Consider the following 15,609-nt stretch of genomic DNA (forward strand, 5'->3'; position numbering starts at 1 on the left):
AAATTCCCAAATCCCCCAAATCCCCAAACCCCAAATCCCAAACTCCCAAACCCCAAAACCCCAAACTCCAAAATCACCCAAATCCCCAAATTCCAAATTCCCCAAATCCCAAAACTCCCAAACCCCCAAATCCCAACCCCCAAAACCCCAAATTCCCAAATCCCAAACCCCAAATCCCAAAACTCCAAAAACCCCCAAACACAAATCGCAAATTCCCAAAATCCCCAAATCTCCAAACCCCAAATCCCAAACCCCAAACCCCAAATCCCCTAAATCCCAAATCCCAAAATCCCCAAAATCCCAAACCCCAAACCCCAAATCCCCAAGGCCCAAATCCCAAAACCCCAAACCTCAAATTCCCCAAATCCCCCAAACCCCAAAACCCCAAATCCCAAATTCCCCAAATTCCCAAAACCCCCAAATCCCAAATTCCCCAAATCCCCAAACCCAAACCCCAAACCCCAAATTCCCAAATTCTCACAAACCCCAAAACCCCAAACCCTCCCCCAGCTTCGCTGCTGCTGCTTTTCCCCAAATTTCCTTTTTCTAGAAAATTCCCGCAGAAATTTCGGGAACTTTTCCTCTGTTCGCGCTCGGGGCTCGTTCGTTACCGGGGTTTAATGATTGTAATGATTGTAATTAATTAATTAATGATTTCACCAAGCACTGTAACCAGCACTGGGGTTTGATTGGGGTTTTTGGGGTTTTTTTGGGATTGATTTGGGGTTCTGGGGTTTTTTTTTGGGATTGATTTGGGTTTTTTTGGGGGATTGATTTGGGTTTTTTTGGGCTCGTTACCAGGGTTTAATGATTGTAATGATTGTAATTAATTAATTAATGATTTCACCAAGCACTGTAACCAGCACTGGGGTTTGATGGGATTTATTTGGGTTTTTTTGGGATTGATTTGGGTTTTGGGGTTTTTTTTGGGATTGATTTGGGATTTTTTGGGATTGATTTGGGTTTTTTTGGGCTCATTACTCGGGTTTAATGATTGTAATTATTGTAATTAATTAATGATTTCACCAAGCACTGTAACAGCACTGGGGTTTCATGGGATTGATTTGGGGTTTTTTTGGGATTGATTTGGGCTTTGAGGTTTTTTTTGGGATTGGTTTGGGTTTTTTTGGGATTGATTTGGGTTTTTTTGGGCTCGTTACCGGGGTTTAATGATTGTAATTATTGTAATTAATTAATGATTTCACCAAGCACTGTAACCGGCACTGGGGCTTGTTGGGATTGATTGGGGTTTGGGGTTTTTTTTTGGGATTGATTTGGTTTTTGGGTGTTTTTTTGGGATTGATTTGGGTTTTTGGGGTTATTTTTGGAATTGATTTGGGTTTTGGGTTTTTTTTTTGGGGATTGATCTGGGTTTTTTTTGGGATTGATTTGGGTTTGGGGGTTTTTTTTGGGATTGATTTGGGTTTTGGGGTTTTTTTTGGGATTGATTTGGGTTTTTTTGGGCTCATTACTCGGGTTTAATGATTGTAATTATTGTAATTAATTAATGATTTCACCAAGCACTGTAACCAACACTGGGGTTTGATGGGATTGATTTGGGGTTTTTTTGGGATTGATTTGGGCTTTGAGGTTTTTTTTGGGATTGGTTTGGGATTTTTTGGGATTGATTTGGGTTTTTTTGGGCTCGTTACCGGGGTTTAATGATTGTAATTATTGTAATTAATTAATTAATGATTTCACCAAGCACTGTAACCAGCACTGGGGTTTCATGGGATTGATTGGGGTTTGGGGTTTTTTTGGGATTGATTTGGGTTTTGGTGGTTTTTTTGGGGTTTTTTTTGGGATTGGTTTGGGTTTTTTTGGGATTGATTTGGGTTTTGGTGTTTTTTTTTGGGATTGATTTGGGTTTTTGGGGTTTTTTTGGGGTTTGATTTGGGTTTTTTTGGGCTTGTTACTTGGGTTTAATGATTGTAATTATTGTAATTAATTAATGATTTCACCAAGCACTGTAACCAGCACTGGGGTTTGATGGGATTGATTGGGGTTTTTGGGGTTTTTTTGGGATTGATTTGGGGTTTTGGGGGTTTTTTTTGGAATTGATTTGGGTTTTGGGGTTTTTTTTTTGGGATTGATCTGGGTTTTTTTGGGATTGATTTGGGTTTGGGGTTTTTTTTTTGGGATTGATTTGGGTTTTGGTTTTTTTTTTTGGGATTGATTTGGGTTTTTGAGGTTTTTTTGGGGTTTGATTTGGGTTTTTTGGGCTCGTTACTCGGGTTTAATGATTGTAATTATTGTAATTAATTAATGATTTCACCAAGCACTGTAACCGGCACTGGGGCTTGTTGGGATTGATTGGGGTTTGGGGTTTTTTTTGGGATTGATTTGGGTTTTTGGGGTTTTTTTGGGATTGATTTGGGGTTTTTTGGGATTGTTTTGGGTTTTGGGGTTTTTTAAGGATTGATTTGGGTTCTGCTTGGATTTTTTTTATTGATTTGGTTTTTTGGGGGGATTGATTTGTTTTTTGTTTTGTTTTTTGGGGTTTTTTTGGGAGATTGATTTGATTTTTGGGGTTTTTTTGGGAATTGATTTGGGTTCTGTTTGGGGTTTTTTGGGATTGATTTGGGTTTTTTTGGGGGGATTGTTTTGGTTTTTTTTTTGGTTTTTTGGGGTTTTTTGGGGATTGATTTGTTTTTTATTTTGGGTTTTTTCGGTTTTTTGGGGGGGATGGATTTGCTTTTTATTTTGCTTTTTTTTTGTTTTTTGGGGGGGGATTGATTTCCTTTTTAGGGTTTTTCATGGAATTGATTTGGGTTTTGTTTTGGGGGTTTTTTTGGGATTGATTTGGGTTTTTGGGTTTTTTGGGAGATTGATTTATTTTTTGGGGGGATTGATTTGTTTTTTATTTTGGGTTTTTGGGGTTTTTTGGAGGAGATTGATTTGTTATTTGGGTTTTTTTATGGAATTGATCTGGGTTTTGTTTTGGGGTTTTTTTGGGATTGATTTGGTTTTTTATTTTGTTTTGGGTTTTTTTTTGGGGATTGATCTGGGTTTTGTTTTGGGGTGGTTTCTTTTGGGATTGATTTATTTTTTTTGTTCTGTTTGGGTTTTATTTGTGTTGGAAATGAAGGACTGAGATTGAAAGACCCGACAGAACTCGGTGATTTTTTTTTTCTCTGTGGTGGTGAGAGGATTTCTAATTTAATTTCCAAAATAATAAAACAAAAATTTGCTTTTCCATGGGCTCAGAAAGGATTTATTCCCGGATTTTCCAAAAATTTTCAGGATTTTCAGCATTTTTTGGATTTCCCAGATTTTTTTTTATTTCCCAGAATTTTTTTGGATTTCCCAGGATTTTTTCTCCTCCCTCCCTGTATCCAAAAGCTGCAAAAATCCTCACAACTCAATAAAACCTTGAGGAATTTTCCTGGAAAACCAAAAATATTCAATTTTATCCCAAAAATTTTCCTTTTCCTCCCAAAACCCATCCCCAGATTCCCCTCAGGGATATTTCCAGGGATCCAGGGAGCCCTGAATGATCTCAAAATTCCCATTATTTTTATTTTTTCCAGGTTTTGTTTTCTTTTCCTCCCAGCTTTTCATTTCTTTGCTGTCTCCAGCTCGGATTTTTTTCTTCACTTTGATCTCCAGACCGAGCAGGTCACGGAATATTGAATTTCCCAAAATAAAATAAAGTTTAAAAAACCTTGGAAAAGAGAAAAAAATAAATAAATGAGGAAGGAAAAAATGGAAAATGAGAATGGGAAGGGGAATTTTTGGGAGATTTCCCCAAGGATTTCAGAGCTGGAATTTCAATTTTATCCCTGCAGAAATTCATGGAAAACTCTGCCCTGCTCCTGCTCCCGAAATTCTGGAGGATTTGGGGCAGTTTGGAGATTTTTGGGGATTTTTGGGTCCGAATCCACGAGGATTTGGGGGAATTTGGAATTTTTTGGGTCCAAATCCAGGTGAATTTTGAAAATTTGGAATTTTTTGTGTCCAAATCCAGATGGATTTTGAAAATTTGGAATTTTCTGTGTCCAAATCCAGGTGGATTTGGGGGATTTGGAATTTTCTGGGATCAATTTGGAATTTTCTGTGTCTCAACCCAGGTGAATTTTGGGATTTTTGGGAATTTGGAGGTTCCTGGGTCCAAACCCAGGTGGATTTTGGAGTTTTCTGTGTGGATTTTTTTGGAATTTGGAATTTTCCACATCCAGTTTGGAATTTTCTGAATCCAGATCCAGATGGATTTTGGGAATTTGGGAATTTTAAGGTAATTTGGAGTTTCCTGTGTCCAGTTTGGAGTTCCCTGTGTCCAAATCCAGGTGAATTTGGGAATTTTGGGAATTTGGAGTTTCCTGTGCCCAAACCCAGCTGGATTTGGGGGAGTTTGGAGCTTTCTGGGTCCAAATCCAGGTGGATTTTGGGAATTTTGGGAATTTGGAGTTTCCAGTGTCCAAACCCAGGTGGATTTGGGGGATTTTTTGGGGGGAGAATTTGGAGTTTTCTGTGTGGATTTTTTTGGAATTTGGAGTTTTCTGCATCCAGTTTGCAATTTTCTGGGTCCAAACCCAGGTGAATTTTGAGAATTTGGAATTCTCTGTATCCAAACCCAGGTGAATTTGGGGAATTTGGGGTAATTTGGATTTTCCTGTGTCCAATTTGGAGTTCCCTGTGTCCAACTCCAGGTGAATTTTGGAGGAGTTTGGAGATTTCTGCATCCAGTTTGGAATTTTCTGAATCCAGATCCAGATGGATTTTGGGAATTTGGAATTCTCTGTATTCAAATCCAGATGAATTTTGGGAGTTTGGAGTTTCCTGTGTCCAAACCCAGATGAATGTTGTGAATTTTGGGAGTTTGGAGTTCTCTGTATCCAAATCCAGATGAATTTTGGGAATTTTGAAGTTTCCTGTGTCCAATTTGGAGTTCCCTGTACCCAAACCCAGGTGAATTTTGGGGATTTTTTGGGGGGGAATTTGGAGTTTTCTGTGTGGATTTTTTGGGAATTTGGAGTTTTCTGCGTCCAGTTTGGAATTTTCTGAATCCAGATCCAGGTGAATTTTGGGAATCTGGAATTCTCTGTATCCAAACCCAGGTGAATTTTGGGAATTTGAAGTTTCCTGTGCCCAAACCCAGCTGGATTTGAGGGAGTTTGGAGTTTTTTTGGGTCCAAATCCAGGTGAATTTGGGGAATTTTGGGAATTTGGAATTCCCTGTGTCCAATTTGGAGTTCCCTGTGCCCAAACCCAGGTGACTTTTGGGAATTTTGGGAATTTGGAGTTCTCTGTATCCAAATCCAGGTGAATTTTGGGAATTTTGAAGTTCCCTGTGCCCAAACCCAGCTGGATTTTGTGAATTTTGTGAATTTTGTGAATTTTGTTCCATCCCCTCCCTCTCCAGGATCCCCTCCCGATGCTGCCCCAATTTCCCATCATTTCCCCCCAAACCAGGGACACAAAACCGATCCCAAATCCTCCCTGGCAGAGCCAATTCCCTCCCAACCCCTCCCGAATTTTTTGGAGCCTCCTGAATTCCCGCAGGCGCCGCATCCCGGGACGGACCCGGCTCGCCTGGCTGGGCTGGAGCCGCAGTTCCTCCCCTCCCTCCCTCCCTCCCTCCCCGGCAGCCCCAGGAATTCTCAATTCCCCTCCTGGAATTCGCCGGGCTGAGACGGGAGCTTTGAACTCCTTTTCTCACTTTTTCCCCATTTTTTCCCCATTTTTTCCCATTTTTTTCCTATTTTTCCCCCCATTTTTTCCAGTTTTTCACAGTTTTTTCCCACTTCTTTCCTCATTTTTTCCCAGTTTCCCCCCCATTTTTCCCCCATTTTCCTCCCCATTATTCCCCATTTTTTCCCCATTTTTTCCCATTTTTTTCCCATTTCCCCCCCATTATTCCCCATTATTCCCCATTTTTCCCCAGTTTTTTTTCCCCATTTTCCCCCCCATTTTTTCCAGTTTTTCACAGTTTTTCCCCAGTTTTTTCCCCATTTTTTCCCAGTTTTTTCCCAGTTTATTCCCCAGTTTTCCCCCCCATTATTGCCCATTTCTTCCCCCATTATTCCCCATTTTTTCCCAGTGTTTTCCCCATTTTTCCCCCCATTTTTTCCAGTTTTTCACAGTTTTTTCCCCATTTTTTCCCATTTTTTCCTCATTTTTTTCTCCCCATTATTCCCAATTTTCCCCCATTTTTCCCCCATTTTTTCCCATTTCCCCCCCCCATTTTTTCCAGTTTTTCACAGCTTTTCCCCATTTTTTTCCCATTTTTTCCCAGTTTTTTCCCCATTTTTTCCCCATTTCCCCCCCATTATTCCCCATTTCCCCCCAGTTTTTTTCCCATTTTTTCCTCATTTTTTTCTCCCCATTATTCCTCATTTTTTTCCCAGTTTTTTCCCCATTTTTTCCCATTTTCCCCCCAATTTTTTCCAGTTTTTCCCCAGTTTTTTCCCCCATTTTTTCCCAGTCTTTTCCCCATTTTTCCCCATTTCTTCCCCATTTTCTCCCCCATTATTCTCCATTTCTTCCCAGTTTTTTCCCCATTTTTTCCCCCATTATTCCCCATTATTCCCCATTATTCCCCATTTTTCCCCCATTTTTTCCCCCATTTTTCCCCATTTTTCCTATTTTTCCCCATTTTCCCCAATTTTTTCTCAGTTTTTTTCCCCCATTTCCCCCCCATTTTCTTACAATTCTTTAAATGCACAAATTTTTTATTTTAGGGTTTTATTTATTTTAGGCCTGGCCTCTTCACCCTCACAGAGAAGAATTTCTGGAGCCTTAAAATATTTGGGATATTTCATTTATTCCCTTTCCAGCCCCGCCTTGGCAGTGGGGAGTGGATCCAAATAAATTTTGGGAATAATGATTGAAAATAAGAGAAAAAACCTCTTTATTCTTAGAGGTGAAATCCTGGAAATAAATCCATAAAAATCCCCAAAACCTGAGACAAATCCCCCTTTTTTTCCAAACTTCCAGCTCTTTTTAATTTGGAATTCTGGGGAAAAAGGGCAGATCAGGATTTTTTGGATCTGAATTTTCACTGGTTGTTACTGGTTTTACTGGAAACAAATCTCTGGAATTGTTCATTTTTTACCTGGCTGAGAAAACAAGAAATGGGAAAAAAAAAAAAAAATCCATTCTTAGGATGAAACCTTGGAGTTAAATAAAAAAAAAAAAAAACAAAACTGGGACAAAAGCAAAAAAAATGGGACAAAATATCTTCTTTTTTTTTTGTTTTTTTTTTGTTGTTGTTTTTTTGTTTTGTGTTTTGTTTTTTGGGTTTTTTGGGGGTTTTTTTTTGTTATTTTTTGGTTTTTTTTGGTTTTTTTTCCCCAAACCTCCATCTCTTTTTCCTCTGGAAGTTGTGCAGGGCAGAGGGGGGAGCAGAGCCCGCAGATCTCGCCCAGGATCCGGCTTTGACTGCGGCTCCAGGAATGTAAAAATGTTAAAAAAAAAAAAAAAAAAAAAAAAATGTAAATGTGTCTGGCTCCGGGCGGGCTGTGAATTCCAGCGCGGAGCCGGGGCCGTGTTTGCCCAGCCTGGATGGGCCGGGCTGGGATCCCCAGAGGGGTCCGGGAATGTTCCCGAGGGGTCTGGGGGAGATCTGGGGGGAGATTGGGGGGATTTGTTTTCCTTTTTTCTTTTCCTTTATTTTTTCTTTATTGTCCTTTCCTTTATCCCTTCTCCTTTTCTTTCTGCTCCTTTTCAGTCTTCTCCTTTTTTTTCCTTTCTCTTTTCCTTTTTATTTTTCTTTTTTCCTTTTTTTTTCTTTCCTTTTTTTTCCTTTCCTTTCCTTTCCTTTCCTTTCCTTTCCTTTCCTTTCCTTTCCTTTCCTTTCCTTTCCTTTCCTTTCCTTTCCTTTCCTTTCCTTTCCTTTCCTTTCCTTTCCTTTCCTTTCCTTTCCTTTCCTTTCCTTTCCTTTCCTTTCCTTTCCTTTCCTTTCCTTTCCTTCCCTTCCCTTCCCTTCCCTTCCCTTCCCTTCCCTTCCCTTCCCTTCCCTTCCCTTCCCTTCCCTTCCCTTCCCTTCCCTTCCCTTCCCTTCCCTTCCCTTCCCTTCCCTTCCCTTCCCTTCCCTTATTAAAAATTAATTTTTAATTAAAAATCAGCTTTTAAACATTTTTTTCCCTTCGATTTTAATGATTCCAAAGCCTGGAAAAAGCCGGGATTTGCTCCCCACAAAACCCAGGAGTGAATTCCCCAATTTTTGATCTGTGTGGGCAAATCCCAAGTGGAAAAATTCCCCTTGGGGAAGGAGATGGGGAGATCAGAGCTGGGAATTCCAGGAGAGCTGGGAGCTGCCAGAAACACGAGAGGCTGGAATGTGAATAAAATAAATATTCATCAATATTCCCTGCTGGGTGTTTATTTTGTCTGGAGGTTCCTGTTCGGGGCTGCAAATCCCTGCCTGGGGATTCTCCAGGGATTGAGGTGGAATTTGGGATTTACCTGCTGAAAATCTTCCCCTCATTCCCTGGGATGAGGCTGGAATCACATCCTGGAGTCCCAGGAGGATTCAGCTGGGAGGGAATTCCAGGATTTGCTGATCCAGCCCCATAAAAGGGATTTTATTTCTTCAGGGACACAGCTGAATCCTTGGAAAATGTGTTCTAAATTTTTGGAAATTGTGTTTTAAATCCTTGGAAATTGGTTTTAAATCCTTGGAAAATTGTGTTCTAAATTTTTGGAAAATTGTGTTTTAAATCCTTGGAAATTGGTTTTAAATCCCTGGGAAATTGTGTTCTAAATCCTTGGGAAATTGTGTTTTAAATCCTTGGGAAATTGTGTTTTAAATCCTTGGAAAATTGTGTTCTTAATCCTTGGAAATTGTGTTTTAAATTTTTGGAAAATTGTGTTCTAAATCCTTGGGAAATTGTGGTTTAAATCCTTGGGAATTGTGTTCTAAATCCTTGGGAATTTTGTTCTAAATCCTTGGAAAATTGTGCTCCAAATCCTTGAGAATTGTGTTCTAAATCCTTGGGAATTGTGTTCTAAATAATTGGAAATTGTGTTTTAAATCCTTGGAAATTGTGTTCTAAATCCTTGGAAAATTGTGTTCTAAATGAGAGGAAAAAAAAAACAAAAGAGGGAAAAATTGATTCCAACCTTAAAAAAAAAATTTGGGAAAAACTTTTTGGGGGTTGAAATCCCAAGAAATTGGGGTTTTTCCTTGGGAATGAGGGGAAGATTTTCCCTTTTTTCCCATTTTTTCCCAACTGGAAAATGGGAATGCAGTGGGAAGGGGAGGGTGCCACACATGGAAATGCTTTTGGGGAGTTTTTCCTGAGATTAGGATGGATTTCAATGGGAAAATCCAAGTTCAGCTTCCTGGTTTTCCAAGCCTTGCTGCCTGGATAAAAAAAATCCAAAATTCCCTCAAAAAAATCCCACTTTGGGACCCCAAATCATTGCTAATTGCATTAATAATCAATCAATATTTGAGTTTATTCCATAAAACTCAGCCTTTCCCAGGATGAGTCCTTTTCCTTCCCAAACTTTTGGTTTTCCTGAAGAAATCCCTTTTTCTCTTGGGATTTTTTGGGGGATTTGTGGGTTCCTTGGGGTTTTTTAAATTGTTTTTTTTGTGGAATTTTTGTGGTTTTTTTTTTAAATTTTCTTTCTGGTTTTCAGCTGCTTGCCCACTGCTCCCAGCAGGACACATCCCCTGGTTTTCCTGGATTTCCTGGATGGAATTCCAAGCTGTTTTCTCCCATCTGGAATCCAGCCCCCCACACCAGATGTTCCCACTGATCAGAGGCTTCCAGATGTTCCCAGCCTCGGGGTGTTTGTCTCAGCCAGACAACATCCCCCAAATTCCCCTCCAAATCCCAAATCCAGGAGGAAATCACCATCCCTGGGGCCGACTGACTGCTCCTCAGGGATGGTTATGGGGCTTTTTCCTATGGGGGCGTGGAGCCTTTTCCTGTGGGATCATGGATGCTTTTCCTATGGGATCATGGGACCTTTTCCTATGGGACTATGGAACCTTTTCCTATGGGATCATGGAGCTTTTTCTTATGGGATCATGGAACCTTTTCCCATGGGATCATGGAACCTTTTCCTGTGGGATCATGTAGCCTTTTCCTATGGGATCATGGAGCTTTTTCTTATGGGATCAGGGAGCTTTTTCTTATGGGATCATGGAACCTTCTCCTATGGGATCATGGCACCTTTTCCTATGGGATCATGGAGCCTTTTCCTCATGATCATGGAGCCTTTTCTTATGGGATCACAGAGGTTTTTCTTATGGGATCATGGAACCTTTTCCTACAGGATCATGGAGCTTTTTCTTATGGGAGCATGGAACCTTTTCTTATGGGATCACAGAGCCTTTTCCTCGTGGATCACGGATCCTTTTCCCAATGGATCATGGAACCTTTTCCTGAGGGATGATGGATCCTCTTCCTATGGGGTCATAGAGCTTTTACTTACGGGATCATGGAGCTTTTTCTTATGGGATCATGGAGCCTTTTCCTGTGGGGTCATGGAACCTTTTCCTGAGGGATGATGGATCCTCTTCCTATGGGATCATGGAGCTTTTTCTTATGGGATCATGGAGCCTTTTCCTGTGGGGTCATGGATCCTTTTCCTATAGGGGTCATGGAGCCTTTTCCTATGGGGTCATGGAGCTTTTACTTATGGGATCATGGCACCTTTGCCTAAGGCATAATGGAACCTTTTCCCAATGGATCACAGAACCTTTGCCTATGGAATCATGGAGCCTTTGCCTATGGAATCATGGAGCCTTTTCTCATGGGATCATGGAACCTTTTCCTCATGGATCACAGATCCTTTTTCTATGGGATCATGGAGCCTTTTCCTAAGTGATCATGGATCCTTTTCTTCATGGATCACAGAACCTTTTCCTATGGGATCATGGAACCTTCTCCTATGGGATCATCGCACCTTTGCCTAAGGAATCATGGAACCTTTTCCTCATGGATCACAGAGTCTTCTATGGGATCATGGAGCCTTCTCTTATGGGATCACAGTTCCCATGGGATGACAGATCCTTTTCCTCATGGATCACATAACCTTTTTCTATGGGGTCATGGAGCCTTTTCCTATGGGACCATGGAACCTTTTCCTCATGGATGATGGAGCCTTTTCCTATGGGATCACAGATCCTTTTCCTCATGGATCATGGATCCTTTTCCTGTGGGATCACAGACCTTTCTCCTCATGGCTCACAGACCCTTTTCCCAACGATCACAACCCCAGCTCCATCCTGGGAATGCTCCAGGCACAGAATTCCAGCCCCATGAGGGAGCAGGGCTCACCCTGCTCTGTCCCCGTTCCCTGAGGATGCTGAACCCTGGGCAGGCTCAGCCTGGGATGCAATTCCCAGCTCGCAGCGTGCCTTGGGATGGAGCCCTGCTGGAACCTCTTTAATTCCCTAATAACAGCTTTTCCCTCCAGCCAGGCTGGAGCCATCGCCCGCAGCAGCCCCTGGCATGAACAACTCCTCTGTGTTTGTGACACTGGGGTCTTTGATGGAGCAGCCCGAGATGGTTTCAGCAGCAGGGATTAAATATCCCAAATATCCCAATTAGTGCAATTCACAATTAGTGACAAGGCTGGTCCCTCTCCAACATTCCCCAAGGGCGAGGGAGGGGCGCTGCAGGAGGAGGGAGGCAGCAGGAGGATGCTGCAGTGATTGTTTGATGGATGATGTGGATAAATTTGAGGTAAATTCCGCCTCTCAGCCCAAATTCCCCCTCTCAGAGGGATGGAAAAATGGAATTTTGGAGCTCTGCCCTGCAAACAGCAAAGGAGGAGAAGAGGCTGGAGCTGAACTCGAGTCAGTTTGCCCAGCACAAATTCTTCATGTTAATATAATACAAAGAATTAATTAATTCATATTCCATATCCTGCCCAAGCCCCCAAACACAGGAATTTCCCTCTGAATTCCCATTTCTTTGTGGGAATGAGAGGCAAAAAAGCTCTGACAGACAGTATTGAGTCCCAAAATGTAGTTTTCAGTCCCAAAATGTCCAAGGGGAAGCACAGAATGTTAAAATCTCTCCAGTTCTGGCTGGAAATCCAGGTGGGTTCCTGGCTGTGCTCTTGAGGATCCCAATCCATGACAAATTTGGGAATCAGGGGTTGGAAAAGCCCTTTAGGATCCCCAAATCCAGCCCCAAACCACCTGGGGGATGTTGTTCCCCAGGGCAGCTACAATAAAATTCTCTTTGCCCAAGCTCCTTTCCCTGGATTGTTCTGGATTTGCCCAGACAAAGAAAAAAACAGGGAAAAAAAAATTCCTCCCATTTCCCTCCAACCTGGATCCCCCATTCCCAACCAGGGCAGGATCCTCCCAGCACTGCAGGGTGACCCCAAGAATCCTTTAAGAATCATTCCGTCCCAATTTCTAATTATTTTCCTCACTTTCCCTTTCTGCACTGCAAAACCAGGCAAAGCTGTGGAAAAATTTTGGATTTAAAGCGTTAAAAAAAGGCACAGGGGTGGAAAAAAAAAAATTCCTGGCTTTTAAATCAACCTCAGCGTTCCTGATCCAGTTGTTTACAGCCTCTGTTCCAGCCCATTTCACGCACAAGAGCCAAGGGAAATGAGCTGTTTGATGTCTGGAAAGCCATGGAAAAGAAATGGAAAAGCCTCCCATGGAAAGGGAAGTGGTGGGATAAACACTCCCTGATTGCAGGGAAGGGGCTGTGGGGAAATCAGGGAATCAGGGGCAGGAGGGAAAGGGATAATTCAAGGAATGGGGATGCTGGGACACTCAGAATTATGGAATTGGGGAATTTCCTGAGCTGGGAGGATCCACAAGATCAGAATCCAACCTTTATCCCTGCCCAGGACACCCCAAAATCCCTCCTGGTCCAAAAACTCCTGGAGCTCTGGGAGCCTTGGGAATGTGGCATTCCCTGAGGATCCTGTTCCTTCCCTGGGGGAAAAAACCTTTCCCTGATATCCAGGAACATTCTCCCCAAATCCAGAAACCTTCTCCTCAAATCCAGGAGCCTTTTCCCAAATCCAGGAGTCTTTTCCCCAAATCCAGAAACCTTTTCTCCAAATCCAGGAGCCTTTTCCCAAACCCAGGAACATTTTCTCCAAATCCAGAAGCCTTTCCCTGATATCCAGGAGCCTTTTCCCTAAACCTGGAGCCTTTTCTTCAAATCCAGGAGCCTTTTCCCCAAATCCAGAAACCTTTTCTCCAAATCCAAAAACCTTTTCTCCAAATCCAGGAGCCTTTTCCCCAGATCCAGGAACCTTTTCCCCAAACCCAGGAGCCTTTTCCCCAAATCCAAGAACCTTTTCCCAAATCCAGGAACCTTTTCTCCAAATCCAAGAACCTTTCCCCAAATCCAGAAACCTTCTCCCCAAATCCAGGAGCCTTTTCCCAAATCCAGGAACCTTTCCCCAAACCCAGATGCCTTTTCCCAAATCCAGGAGCCTTTTCCCCAAATCCAGGGACTTTTCCCCAAATCCAGGAACCTTCTCCCCAAACCCAGCAGCCTTTTCCCCAAATCCAGGATCCTTCCCAGCAGGGATGCTGTGAGGGGAGCCCCATTTAGGATCTGGATGAAATGCAAGCAGCTCCCTTTGGCTCCAGAATTCCTGGGGGAAATGTCCTGGAATTTTCAGCCCATTTTCAAGGACAAAACCTTCCCATTTAATATTCCTAAAGCTGGATTTTCCTGGGGTTTTTTTTCTGCACAATCCCACTCTCCTGCTGCTCCCAATTCTCCATCCAGGAATTTGCAGCCATTCCCAACCTGCTCCTGGCTCCTGCCTTTTTCCTTTTCCTCCCAAGCTGCCCTTCCCAATCCAGGGAGAAATCCCTGATCAATACAAGCCATGGAAGGGGAACACAGAGGGAGGGAAGGAAATTTTGGGCCTTTGATGTCTGATTTCATCTGGAAAGCATCGAGAGCCAAATATTTTGGGATAAACAACTGTCAGGAGCAGGGAATGACTGGATCCACATGGATGGGGTGAGCCCAAAGCGAGGAAAAATGGGATGAGCCCAAATATTCCTGCTGATCCAATTCATTCCCTGTGGGAATGATGAGGAGAATTCCTTGAAATCCAGCTTGAACCCTTCCCATGCCCACAGTGAAGAGCTTGGATCTGTCCCCAAATTCCCACAGGAATTTTAAGCTTGGAATTAAATCCCTCTCCAAGTTTTCTAACCCAGGTTTGTTTTCTCTTCCCCCAGGTGATGCCTGAGGTTGCACTTGGAGGATGGAGCCCTTAGGAATTCTTTTTCCAGGTTAAACACAGCTCTGATTATTCCCTGCCTCTTTCCCAGAAGGAATTACAGCCAGGAGCTGCTGCTGGGACACTCCAAGGAAATAAAAATCCCTCTTGGAATTTAAGCAAAATAATTTTCCCCCTTTTCTACCCCATCTGAGGCGCCCCCAAGGAATCCTGGTATCCCACACCTTGCAAAATTTATGGATTTCCTTGGAGACAGAGCTCTTTGGGAGCCTGCAGCTCGGGTTTTAGGATTTATTTCGGTGTCTCCAGCCCTGCTGTCTGAGCCTGAAAATAGCAACCGAGTCTGATCTTATCAGCAGCTCTTGGAGACTCCAATTATCTCCTCCCGCGGCTCGGCAGAAATCGGATCCCAGTTATTGTTTTCTTATCCCTCTCCCTGTCCTCAGAAACCTCCCAGCCACGGCTCCTCAGGAGCCAGCTTGGAATTTTAGAAAGTGTAAGATAAACTTTTCCCAAAGTCCAGCCAGCCCTGCATCCCAAAGCTTTTGTTCCCAATGTTCTGAGGGAGAAACTGGAAAAACAAAACAAAACAAAAAAAAAAAACAAAAAAACAAAAAAAACCAACCATATATATATATATATATATATATATATATATATATATATATATATATATATATATATGTATATGTAATGGATAACATTCCATTATAATGGAATATAATGGATATTGTAATGGATAAAATTCCATTTTATCATCTCTTCCTTCTCAGTTCCTTTGGAATTATGGATCCACAGCACCAGGCTGGGATTTGGGAAGTCTGTCCATGGACATGGAGTGGGAAATTCCAGGAATCCTGGCTCCAATTAACTACAATTCCCAAAGTCCAGCCAGGCCTGCATCCCAAAGCTTTTGTTCCCAATGTTCTGATGGAGAAACTGAGGCAAAAATTCCGTTTTATAATTTATTATTTATTTTAGAAAGTGTAAGATAATGGGGCTTTTCCCTAAATGCAGCCAGGCCTGCATCCCAAAGCTTTTGTTCCCGATTTTCTGAGGGAAAAAGTGAGGCCAAAATTCCATTTTGTCATCTCTTAATACTCAATTCTTTTAGAATTATGGATCCACAGCAGCAGGCTGGGATTTGGGGAGTCTGTCCATGGATCTGGAGTGGGAAATTCCAGGAATCCTGAACCTAATTAACCACAATTCCCTAAATCCAGCCAGGCCTGCATCCCAAAGCCTTGGGCCCAATGTTCTGAGGGAGAAACTGAGGCCAAAATTCAATTTTATCATCTCTTCCTTCTCAGTTAATTTGGAATTATGGATCCACAGCACCAGGCTGGGATTTGGAAAATCTTTCCATGGATATGAAATGGGAAATTCCAGGACTTAAATCCAATTAACAGCAATTCCCGAAATCCAGCCAGGCCTGCATCCCAAAGCCTTTGGGATTGGTGTGAGGAGAAT

Source organism: Catharus ustulatus, chromosome 24 (genome assembly GCF_009819885.2).
Source record: "Catharus ustulatus isolate bCatUst1 chromosome 24, bCatUst1.pri.v2, whole genome shotgun sequence".
Classification (NCBI taxonomy): Eukaryota; Metazoa; Chordata; class Aves; order Passeriformes; family Turdidae; genus Catharus; species Catharus ustulatus.